This window comes from Motacilla alba, chromosome 5 (genome assembly GCF_015832195.1).
Source record: "Motacilla alba alba isolate MOTALB_02 chromosome 5, Motacilla_alba_V1.0_pri, whole genome shotgun sequence".
Classification (NCBI taxonomy): domain Eukaryota; kingdom Metazoa; phylum Chordata; class Aves; order Passeriformes; family Motacillidae; genus Motacilla; species Motacilla alba.
The window spans coordinates 23434947-23460589 of record NC_052020.1 but is presented as its reverse complement, the minus strand read 5'-3'; the positions used below and the strand labels follow the sequence as shown (position 1 = coordinate 23460589).

The 25643-nt window shown below is 41.8% G+C and overlaps 1 protein-coding gene across 3 annotated transcripts in view; it reads right to left on the bottom strand.

The window, feature by feature from the left end:
- The window catches only part of LRP4 (LDL receptor related protein 4), an 83340-nt gene that overhangs the window by 43177 nt on the left and 14520 nt on the right, over positions 1-25643 (bottom strand). The window lies entirely within an intron of this gene.

Here is a 25643-nt window from a genome sequence, read left to right as displayed (position 1 = left end):
TGATGCCACAATACGAGGGAAAACTCTCTGAAGTAGAACCCTTGCTATTTGAAGAGTCTTCTCCAAACCCTAGACTTTTTAGATGCAAACCTTTTGCATGTCACTATTTTAGACATTTCAGACTCCAGTGAAAGGGGAAAAAATATCTTTTATTATCTATCTGTAAACATTAAACTGTTACACTAGGCTGTGCATAACTGACATTTATAAGAGCAAGAGGATTTTCAGCTTTACAAACTGACCAAAAGAAAATGCAGTCCAAACCATAATATATAACCTGATAAGAATATTTTTCCAACCTTAAAGTTAGTATAAGGACCTCCCAGCCCTCCTTTTCCACCTTCAGAACAATACTCTAACACAACTCTTGACTCTCACCCCTGTGCAAATGCAACTATTTAGATATTATCCCACTCTTCCTCTTAAAAAAAATCTCTGCCTTGAGAAAGAACAGGCTGTAACATTCCCCACCCCCAAAAGGAAAAGGTCATGCCTGAATTTCTGTCTGACATTATCTAGACAATCTATATAATCAATATCTGTTAAACAAATGATTATCAATCATCAACTCCCTCAAGCCAGTCTGGTTGGATTGTTTTGCATGGTTCCTTCTTTCTGCAATTCAAACAAACCTAAAGCTCTTAGATTAAACAACAGATCATAAGGAAAGAATTATAGAGAAATACCTGTCCCAAGTGGTAATCACATACATACTGAACTATTTTCAGGTTTTTTGATTTCACTGATCTCACTCATGCATCTGGTGTACCTGTGATTAACCATAATCAATTGCTGTATCAATTAAGCAAAAAGAAAAAACAGGCCTCATAATTTCCTTATTTTCTATTGTAATTGAGAAAAGCAATATCTGCAAAATGGATGTAACACTTGTGCAACTCTTTCAACAGCAGAATTCCCTCCAGTGAAAACATCCACCTGCGCCAGTAAAGCAAAATTTAACTCCAGAGAGAATGCACTTCCTTGAAAAAGGATCACATTATGTTTCTTCTGCACAAAACTGGCTGAAGAGATTTCTGCCAGCCTCAGCTGCCTGCCTGAAAATGCTACACTGCAGGTTCTAAGGCCTTAGCTACAAACTATTTTCCAAGCTGAACTGCACACAACAAATTGGTTGTGGGATTTCTGTTCAGTCTGCCATGAGCTTGAAAACCTTTTATTCTTTCACTCATGTCCATTACAAGTTACCTTTGAAAGGTTTAGTGCAAAACATACATCTCAAGGTATTACTGCATACAACAGAAAAGCAGCCATCATCTGGTGTAAAGAGGGATAAAGGCTAAAAGAACAGGAGGTGAATAAGGAATGCAAGAGGCCAGAGCAGTGAGATCTTCAGAGGACTTACTAGGTATGGCCAGGGCAACAGCTGGCTCAAAAGGACAGCAAGTGGGTGATGTAGCCAGAAGGCAAAAAAGCAACAGACATTCCTAAGGAAAAGCAATTTATCATTTATGCAACATTTCAGACCAGTAGAAATAAACAAATGGAAATTCAGAAGAACCACAACCACCCACAAAAATCAAACAGGTTTGCTCAAACTGATTAGACAGAAAATTCAGGAGAAACCATCATCTGCTGTTGTACATGCTACAACCTTTTTAAAAGGCAGAAATACTTGTACATTGTAACCAAAGTAGCTGCTGTTTAAACCACCTTTTCCAAAGCAATTTTCTACCACTATCCTCAAAAGCACCCCAAAACACTCACCCTAGCTACTCTAAACTCCAATACCTCTTCCTGTTGGAGTACACAAGACCACTCTCATTTAGGTTGGAAAAGATCTCTATGGTCGCCCAGTCCAACCATGAACCCAACACTGCCAGGTCCACCATTTAATCGCATCTCTAAGTGCCACATCCATATGCCTTTTAAATACCTCCAGGAATGGAGACTCTTATCATTCCCTGGGTAGCCTGTCCTCCACTGTTGACAACCCCTTTGGTGAAGAAATGTTCCCTAATACCCAATCAAAACCTCCTCAGGCACAACTTGAGACCATTTCTGCTCATCCTATCACTTTGTACCTGGGAGAAAAGAAACTACCTCCCCACAACCTCCTTTCAGGTAGTTGTAGAGACTGATAGCACCTCCCTGAGCCTCATTTTCTCCACGCTAAAGAACCCTAGCTCCTTCAGCCCCTCCTCTGAAGACTTGTTCTTTAAATCCTTCCACCAGCTTTCCTGGCTTTCCCCATGAGCAGCATGGCAGTACAGGTCTGCAACAGCAATGAAGGAATTAGTGCAGCTGTCCCAGTCTGCAAACTGTAACTTAATCTGCTGTATTGTCAAACACACAGCGCTCTTCAAAGTTGCTACTAATATTAGGTTGCATATAAGCACACACACACTAAATCTGTTCTTCTCACCTCATTAAAGTTGCTATGTTCCATCACCTCTGCTCTGTGATTTTACCATGCTACTGAAACTGTTGGAAGCTGAAGGACACGCTATGACCCAGATACCAGCACGCTCTCATATGCACTAGCTGGTGTCTGCAGTGCCATTATGTAAGCATACTTTGCTCAACTATTTCAATCTACAACCAGTGCAGAGCTAATGGTTTGTGATTTGTGACCCTTAGGAGAACTAGCCTTCTATTCATTTATAAATCATGATCTACCCTGGTTTTGCACTTGTCAAGTAATGCACACGATTGTTGGAAAAGCACACTGATTTCAACCTATGAACAGTTTCAGAAGCAAATCTTGGATGGCTTAGTCTTTCCCAGCCAAAAGAACAGGGTGAATGAAAGCTGGCACACCTGAAGACAGCAGGAATTTTCTCAATGATTTCACTGTGGATAGTATTTCATCTTTGGTGTCTCATGAATATTTCCCAGTGCTCAGAGCTCCAGTCACACTACCCTGTAACTGTATCTGTAACAGTAGAGGGTCAGGAAGGATAAAGATGAGAAGTGTGTTTTTTCCAACTCCAAGCAGAAGTGGTGCACTTAGTGTGAGAAGCCTTAGCAGGAGATCTACTCCCTTACCTCAAACTCTCATTAAACACTGGAAGCGTGAGACAGAAGGCTGACCAAACACACATACAAAGCTCCAGTGTCACGTTTCAATCTCAGTCAGTGGGCCAGGAACAGGATGGAAATCAGCGCTTGCTGTTCAGGCAACTGGACCAACAATCAAAGGGGACGTATCTAATTGCACTTCTACACATTATTCTGGAGCAGGAACAACAAGAGGGACCTCTTGGCTCAGTAATGACAAATATTTTTCCTGAAACTTTACATCACATTGCAGGCTTGGACATTTTACTAACTCCGTATCCAAAAATATTTTCACTTATGTAGGAGGAAAAACCCTGACATATTTTAGCAATGCAATATATACAAAACAACACAAAAAAGCTAAACAGAGATACTGCCACATGCTGAGCTGATATCACTCAATTTTCATGGCCTCTCCTGATCCCTCATGTGACCACAAAAAAACTTGCCTATGGGTACAAACAACTAAAAAATTATCTTCGCTGTCTGTAGTTTGGCTCCCTCCAGATGCATAGCAGCAGGATCCAGTAACCAAACAGTTTTCTAACAAAGTATACAAACAATCTCCAGATTTTAAAAACAGGAAGTCAGTCTAAACACAGGCCTCATACTTAACATCTGCCATCACCTTAAATTTAGCACGGTATGCTCAGTTTCTTCAGATTGCTTCCAAATATCCTCCATATTTATCTGATAAATGAAATGTCTCCTAAGGAAGGGTGAGTTGCCCTCACCTCTCTTAAAACAATAGTCAGGATCTATGTAGTTTTATGTCTAAAGTTGGCAAAGCAGCTATAAATTTCTGGCTGAAAAGCAGAAGTCAATTATCATCCTGTTATTTCTGCATTTCTGCTTTTTGTTTTTTTGGAAGGGGGATAAAGTCACTTGCAACCCTCAGAGCTATTACAGAGCAATCCTTATTTGCCACGGATTCATAAAAATATTGACATTACAAAGACCTAAGTAGACAGGATAATTGCCAAACTGAGGTCTGTAGTTGTTGCTTTGACAGAAACAGTAGATTTCTAGTGGAGAGTGAAAACACTGTTTTGTTTAAGTCCTGATGGCATGCTTTATTCCAAAAAGAAAGATTCTAACCCATTCCCTCTTCAATAAAAATAATTACACATGGCAGCTCTTATCACTATTTTGCAGCAATTCCACCTTTGACAGGCTGTTGATACAACGTAGAATCATGTAACAGCACAATTTTGGACCTCAAAAGATCACCTGGTCCAATCTTTTGTGGAGAATGGAGCCTGGATGAGATTATTCAGCACCCCATACAGTTGCACCTTGAGAACCTTCAGTGATGGGGACTCTGCCATGTCTCTGGGGAGGTAGTGAGGAGGTAGCATGATTGTTCTCACTGTAAAAAGCACCTTTTGTTGAGATCAATGCATTCCTGTCAGTCTCTAGTAGCATTCTAGCATTATCAGAATTTTCATATTCACATATGGATGAAGTTTCTCCAATGAACAACAGCAAAAGAATCTGGCTTTAATGGCCAATGCCATGCTGCCTTCCCAAATTTCCTTTTATCCAGGTATCAAGAACCAGCTACATAAAAGAGACTCCCACTCCACACCACCCTGTTGATTGTATCTTTTCCCTTTGATCCTAACACAGAACCTCTGACTGTTATTTTTAAGATCACCAGGAGGAAGTTCACAGCCATCAGTTTGTTTGTACCACCCTCCAATTCCTCATGTACCTCCAACATCAGACAGCACAGCTAAAACCATGGCTAAGCATCCCTTAAGTGCTTCTACGCTGCAAGGAAAACAGCACCAATAGCTTTAGAAAAAACAGAACTACAAACACATTTGGCATTATTTACAGTTGCAGACTGTTCAGCTCAGACTCAGAAGCTCCTGGAAACAACAATATCATTTTCTTGGTCCAGCTCTGAATAACATACGGATCTGGGTTTCTCCCCCTCCACAGACAGGCATCTAATTCTGGCCTACAGAAGACCTTCCATGGAAGGCAGAGATCTTTCTGCAAACCTTATTATTACAAGAGACAGAATCAAAAATATGACAATACCACATTTTATAATTTTAACACTACCACAGAAAAATGTTGCGAGGACAGAAGGTGTAAGTGGATATGGAACGAGGGTGAAAATACAGGACACATTTGACACTTAGAGTGACAAAGAGGAAAAAAGAAATCCAGGACTGGGTAAATGAAATGGAATATAATTAATGGCATTCAAGGTGAAAGTAGGGAACTAAAATCTCAGTAGTGATGGGTATAAGGCTGTAGGTTTTCTTCCACAGAGAAAGCACGGAAGGCTATTCCCAGATGCATTTTTGAACAAATCTGGAACAAGCATCAGAATATTTTGCCCTGGCTTCAACAGATGCACTGAATTACTTTCTTCTGTATTTTAAGAACTCATGAGCATCTGATTGTTTACTTAGGGTTAAAATTCATGAATTCTGTAGCACAGCCTTTAATAGCCTTCTTAACACCTTGCCCACCTATTGCTAGAAGGTCTGTGTCAGATGACAATTATCCTTCTTTCTCCATTTCCAGGCCAGGCTCTCTTTTGCATTCCCATCACATAGACAACTTGATGAGGGCATATGAGGGGATATGTCCCATGGTCTTGAGCATAGCTCAGATGATACACTTTCCTTCTTTATCCAGTACTTCCCTGAATTCTTACAGCAAAGAAGCTCGGCTTTATTTGCTTGCCTGTCTTGAGGGAAAATGAAAATTTTGGATTCCTCTCTTACCCAAATAGCAGTTTCCACTGAAGGAAAAAGTACAGTTAATCCAGCTTTAGAAGAGGGATTTGCTGACCATTGTTTAAACTCAGAGCTCTGCTGGCAGACACAGAAAAGGCAACATTACAGCACAACAGCCTGATGTCAGAAGGGGCACCATGCACTGATAAAAGCCAACAGTTTTCTCTTCTTTTGTACTCCCATTACAGAAGCATCTGAAGCAGTTCTGATTGGGTACCCACATGGTCTTCTAGTTGTTGAAGCCTGCCTAGACTAAAGTTAACATCACTAGGAAGAGCAATCCAAAAGTTTTCAAAGCTTTAAACAGAATTGTTACAGTTTTGTTTGAGGAAGTATGTGATAGTGGAAAGGTTAAGGGGGAAAAAAAGACATAACCCTCAACAAAGCCACATGAACCAGAGAAGAGACTGAAGATGTTACAGCTTTTTGGTAATGGAATATGGTGCCTACTTTGGCAGTCCCCAATGAAAGCTTCCTAGTCCTAGAAGTTCCCCTTTCAATTTCAAAAAGCAAGGATAACCTCAATCCTGAACCAGCTTGTTCTCAATTAAACATGTGACTGCACAAAGTGCTAGGGAGAGGCACGTTATCAAGCACAATCACATTCGGTTACCATATTAAACTGCACAACCACACACCTTAGACCTCAAAAATGTTACACTTAATGTGAGCACAAAGAATAGAAAGCATAAGGAAGAGAAATTCCACAGGGCATTTGCTAATTAGGACTTGAAAAAAATAAGGGGTACAACAAAGTGCAAACTGACTGAGTGTTAGTACAATGGGTGTATGACTGAGTTAGAGTGAGACTGGATTTTCAGAAACACTGCATGGGGAGAGAAATAGGAGGCCTTTAAAAACATCCTTGAGTCTCTGGATCCCAAGTCTGATCCCACAGAATTAAAGACCAGCAATCCCACCAAAAACTTCTCCCTACACCCAGGGAGTAGGAAAGCATTTACAGAAACAACTATTGAAAAAATACACTGAAGAAGCATTTGATTCGAACACAAAAAGACTCAATGATTAAGAAGCAATTGTTACAGCTCCTTCTTCCAAAACTTTAAAGTCATAAATTAACACCTTGCAATAATCAATGTGACTGTAACTGAGGTCTCTAGATACTTGTCCTAACTCTATATCTTCTACAGAACTTCATAAAATTACTTCTTCCCTTCTACAAGTGGGTATACTACTATTATGTCACCACAATGTACTGAGGCTTAATGTTTAATCTGTTTCTATATGTAGAGAGTCTTTGAACAGAAGGTGCATTATTATTGCCATGAAATCCTACTCAAAATCTTATTCAAATTGGCTGGGTTACCAGCAAACACAGATCAAAAAAGTCAGCTGAAGGACCATAAAAAAAAAAAAGATAATGAGAAATGGCAGAAAGTCAAGCTGCAGGGGGTAGAGATAGCTAGTAGGCATTACAGGGATCAGCATTAGATCCAGTCCCATTAAATAACTTCATTAATGATCTGGAAGAAAGAATAAGTATCAAGTTAAAGGAGCCTGCAAATGATACCAAAATAGGAAATATTCTGCTCCAAACACAACAGAGGAAAAAGAAATAATACAGAAGGGACCTCAGAAGATTAGAATTATGGGCAGGAAATTAAGATTCAACCTTTAAAAAATATTTTTTCAAACTAGTGCATCTGGTGGAAATTAATTTGAAACAGATTGAACAAATTAATAGAAAAGGCTGGGATGCAGCAATGCCTGGAAAAATCAAGGAGTAATAATAAAATACTAGCAACTGGTTTCTGCTATGATACAATATGGCAGCCAAAAAAAATACTTTAAGCTAATTATGCATAAATGTCATATCATGAAGGAAGAAACTTTCTCCCCATCTGCAGAAGTGGAGTGTAAGATTAAGGTCCATACTGAGGCTTGTACAGGGAAATTAGGCATCATATTCTAACCACAGTAACCAAACATGTATCAAAAGTGTGTTACAGCCCACAGTTCCCTCAAGACTCCAAAAAGATTGTTTGAAGCTTGAACCAACATAGTATATTTTTATTCGCTGCTGACTATTTAGTTCTTGAAATCACACAAAAGGCAACAACTACCAATTCTATGAGGCTTTTTTTCTGAATAGGAAACATTGTTTCCTGAGCTTTCCTAAACTTTTTAATTGCCTATGGAAGTAGCTCACAGTGGACAACACATTAAGTCTCAGTATGGAACAGAAACCTTTCAACCACTAAAGCATGTTAAACACATCAAAATCTCAGCTTTAAGTTCTTCTCCAAAAGCAGGCACGAAGCATCAGGTAAATGACAACTATTTCAAATAGAATGAGGAATTTTAACAGGTGAGGCTAGACAGGAGAAAGCTGTATCCAAGCGACCACACTGCAGTGTTATCTCCAGCTCTCAGCTCCTCAGCACAACAGAGACATGGAGCTTCTGGAGTGGGTCCAGTGGAGGGTTATGAAGATGATTAAGGGGATGAAGAATCTCTCTCATGAGCAAAGGCTGAGGGAGTTGGGCCTGTTCAGCTTTGAGAAGAGACGACTGAGAGGGGACCTCATCAATGTCTGTTGGTATCTGAAGGGACGGTGTCAGAGGATAAAGCCAGGCTCTTCTTGGTGGTGCCAAGCAACAGGACAAGAGGCAACAGGCAGAAACTGATGCACAGGAAGTTCCACTCAAGCATAAGAACTTCTTTGTTGTGCAGGTGACCAAGCACTGGAACAGGTTGCAGAGTCTCCCTCATAGGAGATATTCAAAAACTACCTAGGTGCAATCCAGTGCCGTGTGATCTAGGATAACCCTACTTGAGCAGGGGGTTGGACCACAATACCTACTGGGGTCCCTTCCAACCTGACCCATGCTGTGACTTTTTCCCCCAGCCTTCTTTTCAGAATCCTATGCAACTACTTCCTGGGAACACCAGAACCACTTTGTAAGGACCTGGTAAAACACCTCAACACTAATTTCCAGATATTTTGGCTGAAATGTGACCATGCAGTGACACATTTTGCATATTTAATAGCCATTAAATGGCAAAAGTCCTTTCTGTAACTACAGAGTTCCATCAAACATTTGGACCTGGCAGGAGAATAGAAAATGCTGGTTTTGTTCTGCAGCTCCACACATCTGTCAAACACTGCTGACATCCAAGAAACCAAGAACTGTATCAGCCTGCTTCAAACATCATGTCCTATGTTAACAGAAATAGACCTTTTAAAAAAGGCTTCGAGCCTTTCAAAAGATCAAAATTTGGTATGATGATTCTCCCACTCTCTCTATAAGTGTACAAAAACATTAGATAGTGAGAGCATCTGTTTGTTTTACCAAGAATCTATGAAGATGCAAAGACCTCAGAAAGCCATGAGCTGCAGTATGATAACTCTGACATTCTGTTTCTTACCTCCAAGGCCCTAACTGGAAGAGACTGAGCCTCCTACGTACCTTTAACCCACATACTTACATTTTCTCTGCGGACTAAATCATTTTTCCTACATGGATTCCAAGGAACAGGAACATTGTTTCCCACTGTGTGAATTTGTTTCATGTTACTGTTAAAAGCATCCCCTCAGTCTTGGCATTTCATTACCTGCAGCTTTTCTCTCTTTGGCAGAGAGCATGTCATCCATTTTATATTATGAGGTGCAGAGTGATACCTGAAGGATGTCATCAAGAAACATGCTTAGCTGATTTTAACATGAAGCAGCATTTTCTTACATAGCTGCAGGCTCCTGTGCAACTGCATGTCAATCGAGAACTGCAACAAAGAATCCAAGGGACTTACCCCAGCACTAAGTTACTTGTCATGCAGGATCATTCCACTCAAGCACATTAAAACATAAATGAAATACTGTCCACTGAGAAATAGATAGAATGACAAAAGGTTGTCACTGCATAACATCACTCAAGGACGTCATCATCCAACCTAAAACATTGTGGGAATGTTTAGCTGGACCACAAGGGCCTGACAGGCAGAGCTACAGGACTCAGGCCCTTTCAGAATACACACACATGTTAGACAAACACTTTAAAATACTACCTTAAGCCTACGTCCTGCTTTGCAAGAATTAGTCACTTAAGCAATATGAGACACATAACTTTCCATTTCTATCAGCTTGGTTTTTTTTAACCCACACACTAACAACCTCTACCCTTTCCTGTTCCATAAAGGTTGCAAACAATTTACTTTTCATTTATCATGAATCATGCAGTATACTAAAATTTAGAAAATAATAGCACAACAGCAGAAACGTTACCGGGTGACTTTCAAAATTTTTAAGTCCCAGCTAAAGAAGCAATTGCTAAGAGCAAGCTGGAGAAGCAACCTGCTGTTTTAAGCAGATAATCCACAGGAAAAAGGTTCTTCTGATGTACTTCACCTAGTACAGTTACCTATAAGTTTCTCTAGCATGACAGCACTTACAAATGAAGGTCACTGAACAGCCAGAAAACATTCTGCTATATCAAAGTTCATGGAAGTAAAACACTGGATTTAGTTTTCCTAGTTATGGGGCAGAAAATATTGGCATTTAAAGTTCTGTGAGCTTTCCTTTAACTTTTCCATTACTTCATAGACAGATTTCTCTCATCCTTGAAGTAATTATCTTAAAGTGATCCTTACATTATCTCAGCTACAGGAGCATCAAAGGTTTATTATAGTCACAGTAAGGATATGCTCTGTCACTTCTGGGAAACAATCTCAAAGAATCAGAATCTCAGAGCTATTGCAGAAGTTCTGGAGCTTTGCAATCCTTTCCCTTCACTAAATGGAGAAGAATGTAAGCAACCTACAAGACCTAATGAAAACCAGCTTGGCATCTGTCACTCATAACTACTAACTAATATGAGAAAATAAAGATTTAATTTGAATACATGCATTCCTCCCTCTTCACTTCTCTTATTTTAAGTAACTCAATAATTAACTTTTAAGCATAATAAACAATCAGTACTTTTCCAACATCTATTCTGCTTCTGCTCCCATTCCTCTTCCAAGCTGCAAGCATCCTTGAGATTTCACTGAATTCCTTGCTTCACAGCTGAGAAAGACCCAGCTGTCATCTCATCACTAACTAAATATGAATTGAGCTAAAAACAAGCAAAAAAGAAATCCTCACTCAGTTTTTAATTTCATACAGGAGAGCCATATATCATCCTGTCTGCACTACGACAATAACAGCTTCCAAACAGAACAAAGGCTATTTAAGGAACCAATTACAGGTCATAGCATTAACAAAAACTGAAATTAATGCCAATTTGTTTCCAGCTACTGGCTGTAAACTGCTCTGATTTACCTGCAGTGTCATGAGCAGCTAAGGTGTCTTGAGGTGGGCCAAAGGAAAATGGAGTGGTCAAAAGATGGCAGCTAAGAGGAGGAAGCACCACTGCCATCTTTGCTTGAGAAGTTGTCCTCAGAGGCTTCAGGGATCCAAGAAAAACTAGAAGTTAAAAGCGGCATTTTTCGACTGGGTTGCGAGGATAAATGTGCTCTGGAAAATTCAGAATCCAGCCACTTCCTTACCACAAAGTCTACAGGAAAATAATTTTCCTTTTGATTTAAAAGTTCCTTGAGCTTTTAGCTTCTTCTGCCACACCACTCATGATCTTTATTAATTACTGCATCAATGCTTCTCCAGTGCTCTCTCGATTTACAAATTACCCATAACCTTGCTCAACACAATTTCAAAGCAATTTTTATTCTGTCTTCAAGGTTTCACCTGGCATTGGCTCTCTGAACTACTCTAAGTAAGTTAGTCCCACAGGAAATTATCAGCTAGCTTCTTTCACCTTTCAGATGCTCCAGGCACTGGACAAGCTGTAAGGATATTCCACCCTACAGAAATTCTCTCCAAAACCCAGAAAACTCATTTATTTGTTTAACCTTTTCAAGACTTCTGTTCTGTTCAGTCTCAGAACACACCAATACTCATAGCCATACGCTTCTTCTCAGAAAGTAAAAGTGAAAGCATTGAAAAGTCTTCCTTTTCAAAGAACTTTAGGTTCTAGCGGGACTGCAGTTGTCCAGGCACTTAGTGCAAAGAGATAGACTGGTTCCAAAAAAAACCACTTTGGCTTTTGCAGGCTGCAGTCAGATTCTTCCCATCATTATGGCATGATACAAAAAAGACCAGGTTCCTGGACAAGATAGAGACTGCTTTCTTATAGAGAGATCATTTTTAGGAGTTTATTTTGGTATTCTATAAAGAGGTCCTCATGTTTGCAGTGGAGCATCTGAGCTTTGTAGCTTTCCAGCTCTGCCACACGAGAGATTGGGAAGCCAACCACAAGAGCTCAGCCTAGCAGAGGAGTCCTCCAGGGAAGGGATAGGATACACAATGTGGTTTTGTGGCAATAAGGAGGCAGGAGCTTGTTTTTGCAATCCCACGGGCAGGAGGACTTCAAAAGCACAAACCACAAGATAAATGGAGCTATCTTGGGACAAAGAGTTGTTCTGTATGTTGTTTTCTAAAAAGTAACTCCACACATGATATTATGTTGCCCTCAGAGGATGAGGGGCAAAGGGGCAATTATTAACCGGCCAGATAGAGCTGGAAGAACACAGCTGGGTCTGGCAAAGAGAGGGGTACCACACAACCACAGAGACATCACAGCAACTGTGCTGCCTACCAGAGAACTGGATTAACTTAAAAGTAAAAAAAAAACCTTTTCTATCAATATTATATATATATATATGCACACACACACACACACACATATATATATATATGTATATATGGACACATATATACACACAGACGTGCACTCAAAAATACAAGTTTAATGCAAATATGTTTTATGGGCTCAGGTGGGCTAAGTTCTTTCTAACAGAATTGCCAACAGGAAGAACAAGAATGTCAATGCTGGGGTTACTGCAGGGCAGTTATACTGTACATCACCCTCTATTTAGCCCACCCACATTTGTTTGCTTTCAGGGCAGCCCATGAAGCACCGACCTACACCTCCCACAGCACCTGGACTTCAGACTGCTTTGCAACACTTAGAACATGGTCATCAAACTCTTCCTTTGTTTAAATTAGAAGTCTCAGGTGCTGCCCCAAGTTCCACAGTTCATTTATACTCACACCCCAGAAAAATTAACCACAATAGCATAAAGCACCAGAGAATCCCTTACAGCCAGTTTCATACTGTTCACTTTCAATTAAATAATAGCAACAGCACAGAGGCAGGCAGAGGAAGACACAAAAAGCAAAATGGTCCAGTCATGGAACCACATCTTTCTAGGTATGTGGGTGGTCTCTACTATTACAGTGTCAAGTTGCCTTTTTCTACTAAGGAACAATTTTAACACCTCTTAAAAAGCTGAGAAGTATTATCTTCAATACAGGAGCAAATAAATGAAAGCTAAACAGCACAGAACTGCGAGTATTTGGGTGCCTAAGGCGATTAAAATCAGTAAAAAATTAGACATTTAACTATCATTACACAGCTGGCCGAAGAGACTCAGACCTGACTCCGAATACTACTAAACACTCATACCTCCCATCACAGGCAGTCTTCACGCTTGGAAACCTGAGCCTTAAGTGACTTCCCAAAGAGCTTGTGGCCAAACTGAGAAATTAAAACAGATCCTACCCAGTCCCAGTCCACCTCTTAACCAGGGCACAATTTGCCCTTCCATACCTAGGTTCTTACCCCAGAGAGCTTATTGAAACAAACTTGCAGGAAATCAAAGCCACTATTGCACAAACATGGAAGGATTTACACACACTGCTTGGGAAGTCAACACCTCCTGCTCTACCTCACCAGTCTGCTCCCCTATGCCATCTGACCCAAATTAAGTCAGCTCCAAGTCCTGCTTCCAAAAAAAAAGGTCAGAGCAAGGCTCCTGAGACTCTCCTGGGGGTTCCCAAGTTCCTGTATTAGCCTTACAATTCTTAAAAGGACAACATTAAAAGGAAGTCCAGTCCTAAGGCCACTGTTAATCTAATAAACACTGGAATTAGATTTCTTCTCAGTGAAGAGGCTGCCCGCCTGATGGCACAAAGCCAACATTTAAATGCTACTGTTGCTCAGAGCCCTAAATTAGTTTTGGATCTGGGGAGTTTGCCTTGAGCTACAGCCAAAAGAAACATAGGAACTGGAGGGAAATTTGTTAAACGTTAACAGAGCTGCAGGAAAGGACTACAGCAGGACTAGTAGGTGGTGGGGAGGAGGAAGAGAAGACACAAATGAACAGCAGAAAAAGAAACAAGAAGACATAGGAAGTGACCAAAGAGCAAGATTTTTGTATAGAAGTGACTCCCCCCGTCCCTCCCCTCCACGTTTAGCTGCATGAACAGCAGACTTTTTGAGTCCCACTTGCTCACAGGGTTTTTTGCACTACAGTGGTTAACACCTACCTTCCTATCTCCACGTTCAAAATACAGAATAAGAATCTCAGGAAACTGTCATTCCTGATTCCTTGGGCAACACTGTTGCTGAGTTACCATGAAATTTGACTGTCATCCTTGGTCAGTTGAGAGCGAGTGAATATTTCCAGTATCTCTTGATAGGATCTCAAGAGATCCTGTGTTCTCAAAGGGAGTGGTACACAGCTGTCTGCAGGAAGAACTTATGCAGCAGTCTCTTTTTCATTAATAGGATGCAGTGAAAATAATGCAAGATCCTGTCTGTTCATGTTGTTCTTCATTTTACTGATGAATTGTAGGACTTAATAATGCTCTTCTTCCTTGAGCCAATACAAATGCCTACATTGAGAGAATTTAAAGATTTTTTTTTCTTTTCCCAACAGGAAGTGAGCATGAAGAGTCCCCCATTTGACAGCTGCCTCCTGTGAAGCCAAGCCAGTGAAGGCACAACCTGCACTCTGAATGAAGTGACCAGAGATGTAGGACAAAAAAAGGATGATAAGCAACTTCTACCTCAGAAAGCTCCTATGACAATGTGACCTGTTTAGTGCATGAGTGAAAGGCTCTGGAAGTTATCTACCTCCTCTTCAGTAAAACGTGTGACATGGTTTCCCACAGCATTCTCCTGGGGAAACTGGCTGCTCGTGGCTCACATGAGTTCACTGTTCACTGGCTAGAAAACCAGCTGGATGGCCGGGCCCAGAGAATGGTGGTGCCTGGAGTTGTTACGTCCAGCTGGTAGCTGGTCATCCCCAGGGCTCAGTATCAGGCCTGGTCCCGTTTATTGTCCTTATCAGTCTGGATGAGGCAACCAAGTACACCTCAGCCACTTGCAGACAAGTCGGGTGGCAGTGATGATCTGCAGGACGGCAGGAAGGCACTGCAGAGGGATCTGGACAGGCTGGATCATGGGCCAAGGCTGATTGCATGAGGTTCAACAAGGCAAAGTGTCAGGTCCTGCACCTGGGTTGCAACAACCCCATGCAGCACAACAGGCTGGGGGAAGAGTGGCTGGAAAGCTGCACAACAGAAAAGGACCTGAGGGTGCTGGTAAACAGCAGCTGAACATGATCCAGCAGTGTCCAGGTGGCCAAGAAGGCCAATGGCATCCTGGCCTGTATCAGGAACAGTGTGGCCAGAAGGACCAGGACAGTGATTGTCTCCTTGTACTCAGCACTGAGAGCACACCTCAAGTATTGTGTCCAGTTTTGGGCCCCTCTCTACAAGAAGGATACAGAAGTGCTGGAGCACATCCAGAGAAGTTCAATGATGCTGGAGAAGGCTCTTGGAGCGAAGTCTAATGAGGAGCAGCTGAGAGAGCTGGGGGTGTTTAGCCTGGAGAAAAGGAGGCTTGGGGAGACCATTTCAACTCCCTGAAGGGATGTTGTACTGAAATGGGGGTCAGTCTCTTCTTCCAAGTAACAAGCAATCGGACAAGAGGAAGTGGTCTCAAATTACACATGGGAAGACCTAGTTTAGATTGGGAAAAATTTCTTCACCAAAAGGATTGTGAAGCATTGGAACAGGCTGTCCAGGGAAGTGGTAGAGTCACCATTCCTGGAGATATTCAAAAGGCATGTAGACATTGTACTTAATGACATAGTTTAGGGGTGTACTTGGCAGTACTTGGTTAACAGTCGGACTCATTGATCTTAAAGGCCTTTTCCAACCTTAACTATTTGATGAATTGGATAGAATGAGGAGCTTTAGAGAGCAAAAACCACCCCTCTGTGATTTTCCCAGAGCCCACAAAGGACCTTTGTTTGCTCCAACCGTATCTCCACTCTTTCCACTTCTCTACAGAAACATTTCCAAGCCAGTGGGCACACATGTGCACAGGGTGCTGTAGAAAAAGATAAAACGACTGGAGAGCACACTCATTAGAGGACTTATGTGCCATCCTTTACTGTGCCACACTTGAAGCTGAGCATTGCTGGGGGGCAAGAGCATCTGCCCCCCACCAATCTCCTTGCACTGCAGCACAGAGACGCCTTTCAAAGCTTGAAGAGTCTATTTGAATAAATCATCTGTGCTTCTCAACAGAAGCAAGCTACAAACAGGGTATTAAAGAAGAAGAGAATGAGCAGAGAGCATTGAACCATGTCCAGACACTAAATCAGATGAGCAAAAAAAATAGGTTAAAGAAAACCACAAGTATCACAACATGGAATTTTTTCAAAATTTGTAACATTAAATCAATATATAATAGAAATCAGTTTTTAGTCCTAGAAAGGGGTTTCTAAGTATTCTGAAATTCCATCCCATCCCTGTTGAGACAACATATGTCCAAGCTGCCATCCAGTTTCCACACCAGTTCCCAAATTGAGCTCAACTACAACTTTCTTCTCACACACAGTATAGCATTCCTTTATAGACTCACCTGGTTTTTATGTTCTTCATGTTTCTACCAAGTTCTTTTGCAATATTCCCCAAGCAGTCTGTGGAAGTTTACAGGTCTCTTTGCAAAATTTTTCCTACTGCCATGTTCAGGATTGCACAGAAGTAGAGACGGGTACAGGTGGACAAGGGCTACTGAATTTTGCAAAACCATTAAAATATAGCCAGTAACATTTGAGCAAACCCTCATACAACCTCTCCACGAACAAAATGACCCTAAATCCTATTTTCATTCTCTAGTACCTTGTCTTTCATGAGATATAGTCCGTTTACAGGTCTCCTGCTGTGCACACAACTCCTTCCCCAAATGACAGAAGTCCCGTCTCTCACAAACATGTATACACAGACTGAGCAACGTTGACTCTGGTGAGGATCCCCCTCCCCCATTAGCCTTGTAAAGGGTTAAGGCCCAGTCATCACATGCTGGTAGGCTGACAGCTTTATGTCTAATGTCTGTGTGGGTTTCAAACGCTGCCTTTAATCGGGTTCCATTGCAATTAATCAGTGGGTTTCTTTATAAGAAAAAAATAATAATAATAAAAAACGGCGAGCATTCTATTCAGCCCAATTCAATCTGTCCAGCCAAATCTCACGACCAGCTGGAATGCCCCTTTCCTAGCCTGCCCAGCAGGATGCCCAAGAATGGCGTGTGAACGTTTCTCTCTGCTCCTGCTCCAGCGTTAAAATGAACAATAGTCCCTGCCAGTGTCATTCTTCAGCAATTCATCTCTTCCTGTCGCCAGACTCTTTCGTTCCTTCTTGCCCCTTCCACCTTTTTTGTATCAAAAACAACAGCAGATCAGCAGCAATATAATAAAATAAAATTGTATTTACTTGGAAGATTTGAGGGAAGGGGCAAGAAGGGGACTGAGAACAGCAAGAGGCCCCTACCCCCCTTCAGCAAGGAAGACACCAAAAGGGAGCATTCTCAAGCCCCAGCTGACCTGCTCCGCTCCATGCCTGGTTTCCCTGCTGCAAGGAACATCAAATTTGCCAGGGGGGCTGTAGGGGGGGACAGGGCCCTTTTCTTCTGGAGGATGTTGGAACTGTAATTACAGAGAGGCAGTTTCCGGAGGGAAATTAACATGGATCTCAACTCATGTTCCCTGTGTTTTTCTTCTGCAGACCTGTGGCCTTTACTCAACGCTCTCATTCAACAGGGAATGGGTCAAAAGAGACTGAAAGAGACTGCAAGCACAGCGTTACAAGAGACCTGGACCATCTCTTCCTGCAGGAGCAGAAAGAGAAAGGAATTGCTGTGGGACAAGTCCAAGTAAAAATATTGTATTGTATACAAATATACTCCTCAACAGAGAAGCAAATAAGTAGTGTAATTGAATGCATTGAATGGTCCATGAGGAACAGGTTAACCAGAGGTAGCAGTAAACACAATACTAGGAGACACACCCCCAACACCAGCTTTCCCTCTACTGAAAGGAAATGATGGGCCAAGGCCTGGAAGATTTTAGTAAATTTCGTTTCACAGGTGTGAATTTAAAAGGGTTGTTCCTGGTATGCAGAACTGAGTAACAGTCTGGCAAAGACAGTGTCTTATGCAGCATGTGTCGGAAGAAAAATTCAGCTGTTATTGATTACACAGAACATTTAAAATCCATTATAAACAAGTTCAAAAAAGCTTTAATGAAATCCCAGAATTAAATTCACCGGTACAGCTTCTGCACTTTTATGCCACCACACAATCTCCATATTATTTGCAAAACAAACTCCTGAACTCAATGGACAATTATTATATGGTATTCATCATCAGAACAGTCAAGCAATCCACTAACACAGATTCACCTTTATGTCTTACTTCTTTAAATGGTATAATCAGCTCTGTTTTCTAGACCTCTGATAGAAAGAGTCCCACGACAGAAACACAAGTGTCCAACTTGAAAAACCAAAGAATGGTTTGCAGAAAGACTGGATGCTTGTAAAACACTACAGAAGGAAAGGGGAGTAACACAGGTGATATGAAGGTGAAACACAGTGCCAAACAGGTCAGCCTCAGGCCTCTCAAACTAGCAAGTCCCCTTTACCTAAGAAAAAGGACAGGCTACAGAAAAGAATGTGAAAGACAGAAGTTGCTTTGTGGGTGAGCCACTATAGGAAAGTGGGACTCGGGAGTAAAAGGCAAAGGCTAGATGAGCTTGGGGGATGAGGTACAGGTATGAACTAGATGGAGGAAAAGAGAGCACGAGGCAGAGTGTCCCATCTCACACCCACCACCCAGAACCCTCCTTACACATGCCCACAGTCCCTCATTTCTTTCTGTCTCTTAACAAGCTTCCCTACTTCTATAATCTTCAATTCTCTTCTGCTACTCCTTCATCCTAAACTTTACTGATTTTTTTCCTCCCCTGAAAAATGTCCATAAATTCAATCTCGGTCCAAATCACATGCCAGCATAGTCACTTTTCTCTCTATTCCCACTGAGTACAAATATACAAGTTTAAGCCAGGTGCATGCTGATAGCAAAAGAATAGCTCTTTCTATTTGGATCACTTAGCTACCAAAAAAGTTAACCCTTGAAAATTACCTGGAATAATTTGACCAGACAGACAGGTTGTATTATTTGGTATTTGACAGCACACAGCTGCACTGGTTTTGCATGTATCCCTTGTGGGATGACAGACTCAGCTCTTCATGCTATTTCTTGCGTTGCAACACTATCTTCAACACTGCTTTGTGGCACACAGAAATAGCCTCCTGCAGCTGCCTTCTCCTCCTCCTCATGGCCTGTAGGTCAGCAAAGAAGCCCTCAGCCCATAGGGCAGCCTCTCAGAAGGCATTTTCTGGACCAGAGCTCCTCTGGAGCCCTTTGCAGGGGGCAATAACTGGAGCAGAGCTCCTGGGTAACTCAAGCCTGTGTGACTGGATAGTCGATGTCCACCACAGTGAGCATCAAAGAGGCTTTTGCTGGCAGGGTTTTTAACTCCTACTCAGCACATACAAATACTGATTGAAAGTTTTTAAAACATTAGAAATGTTTGAATATTTGCAAAGTATTTGCAACTCCACTATTCATGGGTGAATTTCAGAAACCAAAGAATCCTTAAGCTTCTTCTGGTTTTGGATTGGATTTTTTCCTTTACTTTTTGTTACTTAATTTCTAGAGTATGAGATGCTCTCTAACATTCTCCACCTTTTCTGTACTATGGCATGGTTTTAAACATGGAGGGGAGAAGCACTCTCCATCCTTATTCTCCAAACACACCAAATCATTTCTAACCTAAGTTACCCTGACAATTTTAAGCAGAAACTCTTCTCTCTCTCCCTCAAGTTTCAGCCTGGCAAGTTAGAAATTGGTGACACTTTAATCAACTGCAAGAGAGAATCAGGCAAGGATTGGAGTAGGCTTGGCCCCTCATGCACGAACTCCTTTCCTACAAATCATCCCCCTTCTGCTCCAGAAGTATCAGGAATTTTCTTTGTAATATCCAATTCACTAACACAGTCAAGCTGAACTCAAAGCAACAGTTCTCAACTTGTCCTTAATTTAAAGACTTAGGATTCTATTTTAGTTCTCAGGACAAACTGCTCCCAAAACCTTGTTTGTTTTTCCAGCCACATTAGTTGGTCTAACTAAAGTGGCTCTCTTTTCCTACAAACCTTGCCTCACTACTAGTTGCGATGTTCTATGGATAGAATGTTTCTACAAATACTGTATTATCAGTAATAGAAAACAAAGGTGCAGTCACCAGATGCTAGTGAGGGTAAAGGTCCTACATAAGGACATATGTTATTCTACGTTCTTTTTACTCAGATCTGTATTTGGCTTATTAGGAATTTCCTCCCACAAATAAAGATCCATTCTCTGTGCTCATCTCTAAATGAAAGGCAAGGATATCCCTTATTTAAAAGCACTGGTTATATCCATGGTAAGTGCTTTACTCTCAGCTTTACCGTTGCACAGTAGTCTCGCTCATCCTGCATACGGCTTCAGACAGAGAGCCCAGGAAGCTCAGTCTCCATATGGGCAGCCCCTAGTTATGCTCAGTGTGAAGCATCTGTGGAGCCATGACCTTAGAGCAAAGTATTCCCTATTCTGGGAGAACACCCCAAATTTTATTTCTGACATAACACACCTGGAACAAGGATTATGCTTCTGGTATCATTCCTACTGTAACACAAACATCAGGTCTAAGATGACATTTGAACCTTTAATACACATGCAACACAGCTTAACTAACATAAGAATTTAACTCCAAACTGTAGGAATGCCAAGCTTGCTGCCAGCCCTGAAGAGATGGAAAGCAATGTTTAAAGGAGGTGTCCTGCCTAATTTTTCCTCATAATGCAACAGAGAAGTGGGCTCACATGATCTCTTCTTGACCCAATCAAGCAGTTTCATGCTGCTTAGGTATCTCCACTGCAGCTTTAGAAACAGGAGACAAAACCAGCACTTCAATATGAGCCTACCTGTCTATCCCAGGGCTATAGCAGTGGGTTCAAGCAACATCCAAGGCCAAAACCTATCAGACTGTGAAGGTGAAATAATTTGCTTTAAAGGGACATCACTTCTCTGATTTCTCCCACTCTTGAGCTGGGACCCAGATCAAATAAACTAGAAACTGAGAGATAATTCACAAGTAAAGAGAGAATAGGAAATAAAGCATAAACCCTACAGAACAGCTAAGCAGAAATAAGCTAGACATAACACAAAAAAAGGCTGTACTTTCAGTCCACACCAACACTTTGGATTAAACTACACAGAAAGGGCTTGTCAGCTATGCTTCCTTCTTAAAGGAAAACAAAAAAACTAGACTGGCAGAGCTGAAACCACTATGTGCTGTCTGCCTTAATCTCCCTTCTCCTTCAGATCCAACACTGATGCCCCCCAAACTCTCTCTAGCTTTAGCACAGATGCTGACAAAGGTTCCTTTTAGAAGCCTGGACCACAGAAGCCAGAGATAAATCCGTTCACCCATATGTATTTTTGTCTCCTTGGCATATACAAAATTTCTTTCACCCTCCTACCTCTCAAACCCATCTCACCCTCCTTCCCTCAAAAGCGATTAAGGAAAAGCTGTAGAAATATTTGCCCAAAGCTGGAGCCGGTTGCTGGGCCCAGCTGTATTGTTGGTAGGAATACACACAGTAAACTTTCACTGTGAGGAGCCCTGCGGGACTCCAGGCACTTCGGGGAGGCTTTGTGAGCCCAGCTCTGCATGCACTAGCCAGGCTATTGTGAAAGGGAAACAGAAAAAAGTGTTACAAACCCCAATGCTCTCCCCACTCTCGTCTCCCCCACCTCCCCATGTGGCCCCCCCTTCCACCAGCCGCCACCTTCCCCAAGACAAATCGAGAGGGGAGGGGGCCACTGATGAAGAGACTGAAAAGGTTTCCTCAGCTAGATTTAAGGCAACAAGTCAGGGCTGCAAGGAGCCCTTTATCCACCAGGGAAGCCTCCCACTGCTCCAGAGCTGGGCCGAGCGGGGATCCTGGGGGCCAGTTTTCTGAAGGCTGCCATTGATTTGTCACTGATGATAAGTGAGGCCGGAGTCGTTCCCACCGTCGCCTGCAGAGGGGACGACTCCCACAAGGCCCGGCAGGGGAGAGGGGCGGCAAATGAGGAAATGCAGAACCCAATGGTTGAAAAAATCCCAAATGGCTATTTTTCCTCTAACGAGCTGCGACAAAAAGGAGCAACCGTGCTGAGACCGAGGCAGGGGACAAGAGACAACAGTGCACAGGGGCAGTGCAGTCACTCGTCAGTGGACAAACCTTCCCCATGGAGAAAGAGCAGGGGGGATTTCTTCAGCCTCAGCCTCCTAAGGGCCTCACAGTGCCAACTCGGTCGAACAATATTCCTTCAAAACCTCTCCAGCTGCTGCCTTGCCAATTGCTTTTAAACCTGTTCTATTTACATAGAGACACTCTTCTCTCAAGCACATGCTGCTGGAAACTCGTTCTTCTGCTTTTTGGGAGGGGAAATCTTTTCTCACAGTACTAAATAAATGAGAGAGGCTAATGAAGCACCATGTCTAAAAGGTGAATTCCCAAAGCAACAGGAGATCTTACAGGAGCACCAGAGCTCCCCCAGGGAACATACAAATAGAGCAGCAGCTGCCTGGGCAAGACCAGATGCAGATGGGTGAACTGAAAGCAAGACAAAAGGTGGAGGGGGAGGAAGGCTGAAAGAAAAAAAAAAAAGAAAAAATAGTCAGCAAAAGAAGTAATGATCCTTGGCCTTTCTGATGTAACTAGTTAGGAAAAACCATCAGAACTGGTTCAACTTGCATTACAAAATGTCTGTCTTGTGCTTCAAGACACTGAGGATGCTTAGGAGTAAATAGGACACCTTTCCTTCCTTTCCCTGCCCTCAGCAAAAGCCCTCAGCTACCTTCTGCCCTGGCCAGGCTGAGGCATGCAGGCCTTGTAACACAGCCTGAAGAGCAAGAGGCACATCTCCAGAGGGAAAAGAGGCATGCCTGCAGCTTCCTTCCAGTTCAATCAGACTAGACCCAGCAATCCAGAGGATCTTATCTGGCAATACATTACCTCAGGACATTTGTGCACAGTTCCTAAAGCTCCAGTTTATAACCCAGCATGCTAAAATAAATGAAAGTTGCCAGGCTGTAAACTGTAACATTCAGCAATATTTTCCCTCATATTCAGCCACTCAGAGGCACAGGGCAGATCACTGGGAGTAGTAATTATTTCAGATATTGTACTTAGAATTTTTTGGTATACAAGAGAGCACAACCTCCATGGACCCTTAAGCTGGGGATAAGGACATTATCAGAACCTTAACTGATAACATCCAGTCCAAAAACATCACGAGTTTAAACATTAAAAAGAACCCCAAAAAACCCAACCCAAAACCTCATTCATATTTGGAAAATAACCAGCAACCAGTTAGTTCAAAACACAGGTTTAACACACTTCTTCCCAGAAATATTACACTCTAATCAAGCAGCCACATCCTAAACCAACGCTTTTGAGACCTGAAGTGCAACCCAATTAAAGCCCATTAAAGACCTTTGCCTCCCAATGAGAGAGGACTAAACATCTCCTGGCTTGATGAACTAACCACTCAGACCATTGCCACTGCTTGGGGACCTGGAAATAGGCTTATGTCCAGTAAGACCTCAACCTGCACACCTGAATAATCTCAATAGCTACATGAGAAACAGGATTCACAAACTCAGTTGCAAATGGATTCATCTGTTAACAGACAATTTTGATGCATCTGTTGCCAAATGGAGGGAGGGGATTCTTTCATGTCTAACAAAATGCAAACTCATGAGGAATCTTCACCCACAGCCAAGTTGCTCCTGTGGTCCCTTCCCTTTATTGCGCTGCCTGTTTTCATGAAACTTCTATTCTCTAGGACCAGTTCTTTTGAGTGAGAAGATATGCACATATATTGAAATAACCACTGCTTCCATACAAAAGCAGGCTAAAGATGCCTGTGGATTTTTCTCATGAGAATAGTCTGTATTAACAATATTATTAAGAAGTGCTTCTGATACTACTTCCTGGACCAAGTTCCAAAATTTGAAGTGCTTATACAAATAAAAGATTCCTCATAAGGCTCAGAAAGCATTTAAGCAGACACATTATTCAGCCCTGGAAGAATTTTTCCTGCTTGAAAAGCTTTTAAACTCTTCTGTGTCCCCATGCAAGCAGACTTCCTTTTGCTAGAATCATGATCTCAGGGCCAAAATCCATGAATAGACAGTGTGATGTCTCCTGTCTTACACATGTACTTACCACAATGACTCAAGAGTAATTTTCCTTCTGTTATTCCACCACGCTTTGGGGAGTAGGGTACAACGACAAATTAAGTTGAATCAGGCTTTTGAGCCAATTTGTGGGCATTGAAATACAATATTATTCAGCCAAATATAGAGTACTTCATCTGATCAAAGAGCAACCCAAGCCCATCAGTGCTATAAATGCTACCTAAAATGACTGGATAACAGTAGAGAAGTGACAGAACACAGGGCTACTTGTCCACTTGTAGCAGAATTTTACCTCCAGTAATTACAGTCTACCTTGAGAAGTTCTTGGGAGTTTTTTCAGTTGAATACACACTTTTTTTCTTCTCTTTCCACTCCTCAGTGGAGGAGTTATTTTCAATTATTGTGCAGTAAAATTACCTTTTTTTCAGTCAGGAGAAAAAAAGAAAAAAAAGTATTTCTGAGGGGGGAAAAAGGACTTAGTGTGCAATTTGTATCTTGACTAAATTTGCTGAATTTTTCTGGTACCTTATGCTACCATTCTCAGACACGGTAAGAACATAACATTTATTCCAATGGATCATTCTCTAAGTAAGAACATCTGGAACATTTGGACCTTCAGCCAACAAGCCTTGATGAGTCAAGATCAGGTCAGCTTAAGTCACAGTATCCAGTTAAGATACACAGCATTACAGTCATGACAGCATCCATCTCAGCTTCAGAGGCTGAGCTCAGTTAGCTTTCCATTTCCTGGCCCTTTATTCTGAGACTGAATGCGGTCCACTAAGTCCAGATTCTGAGAAGCTTGCTTAGAGTTTCATTATCCTCCCTTCATTTTTTTACTGCACGTTATCAAATGTACAGTTTGATATTGTGGAATTACAAATAGCAACAGCATTTGGGAAATCATTCCCATACCCCTCTTTAAAAGTGCACAAACACTTTGCAAACTGAATACATACATGATGATTTAGGTATCAATTCCTCAGAGGAAGATGTCTGTTTTCCATGGGGAAGACAAAATTTTCTGTCCTTCATGCCGTAATCTAGTTTCTTGATTTCTTTCCAGGTATCACTCTGAAACAAACCTTCTTCTGTGCACAATAAGCAAAGGACAGTAAGCAGTCTTGATTTAACTATATTTAAGTGATGACACAAGTCTCAGGCTCTCCAGAAACACAATGATGTTTACTCAAAATGAGAAAGAAGCCTCAGGATGGTGATTTTACATCCATCAGTTGTCCCACCCTAAAGAGCTCTTAGCCTTCCTTCTCTTTCTGCCAGTCCTACAACCCCATAAATTGGCATAGCTTTGTACAGTCTGATAAAAAAACAGAGGAGCAAAAGCTATGCAGTGAGCAATGAGCTTCAAAAAGATGCAAACTTGAAGGATCTTCCAAGTCCTCCTTACCCAGCCCAGTTTGATTC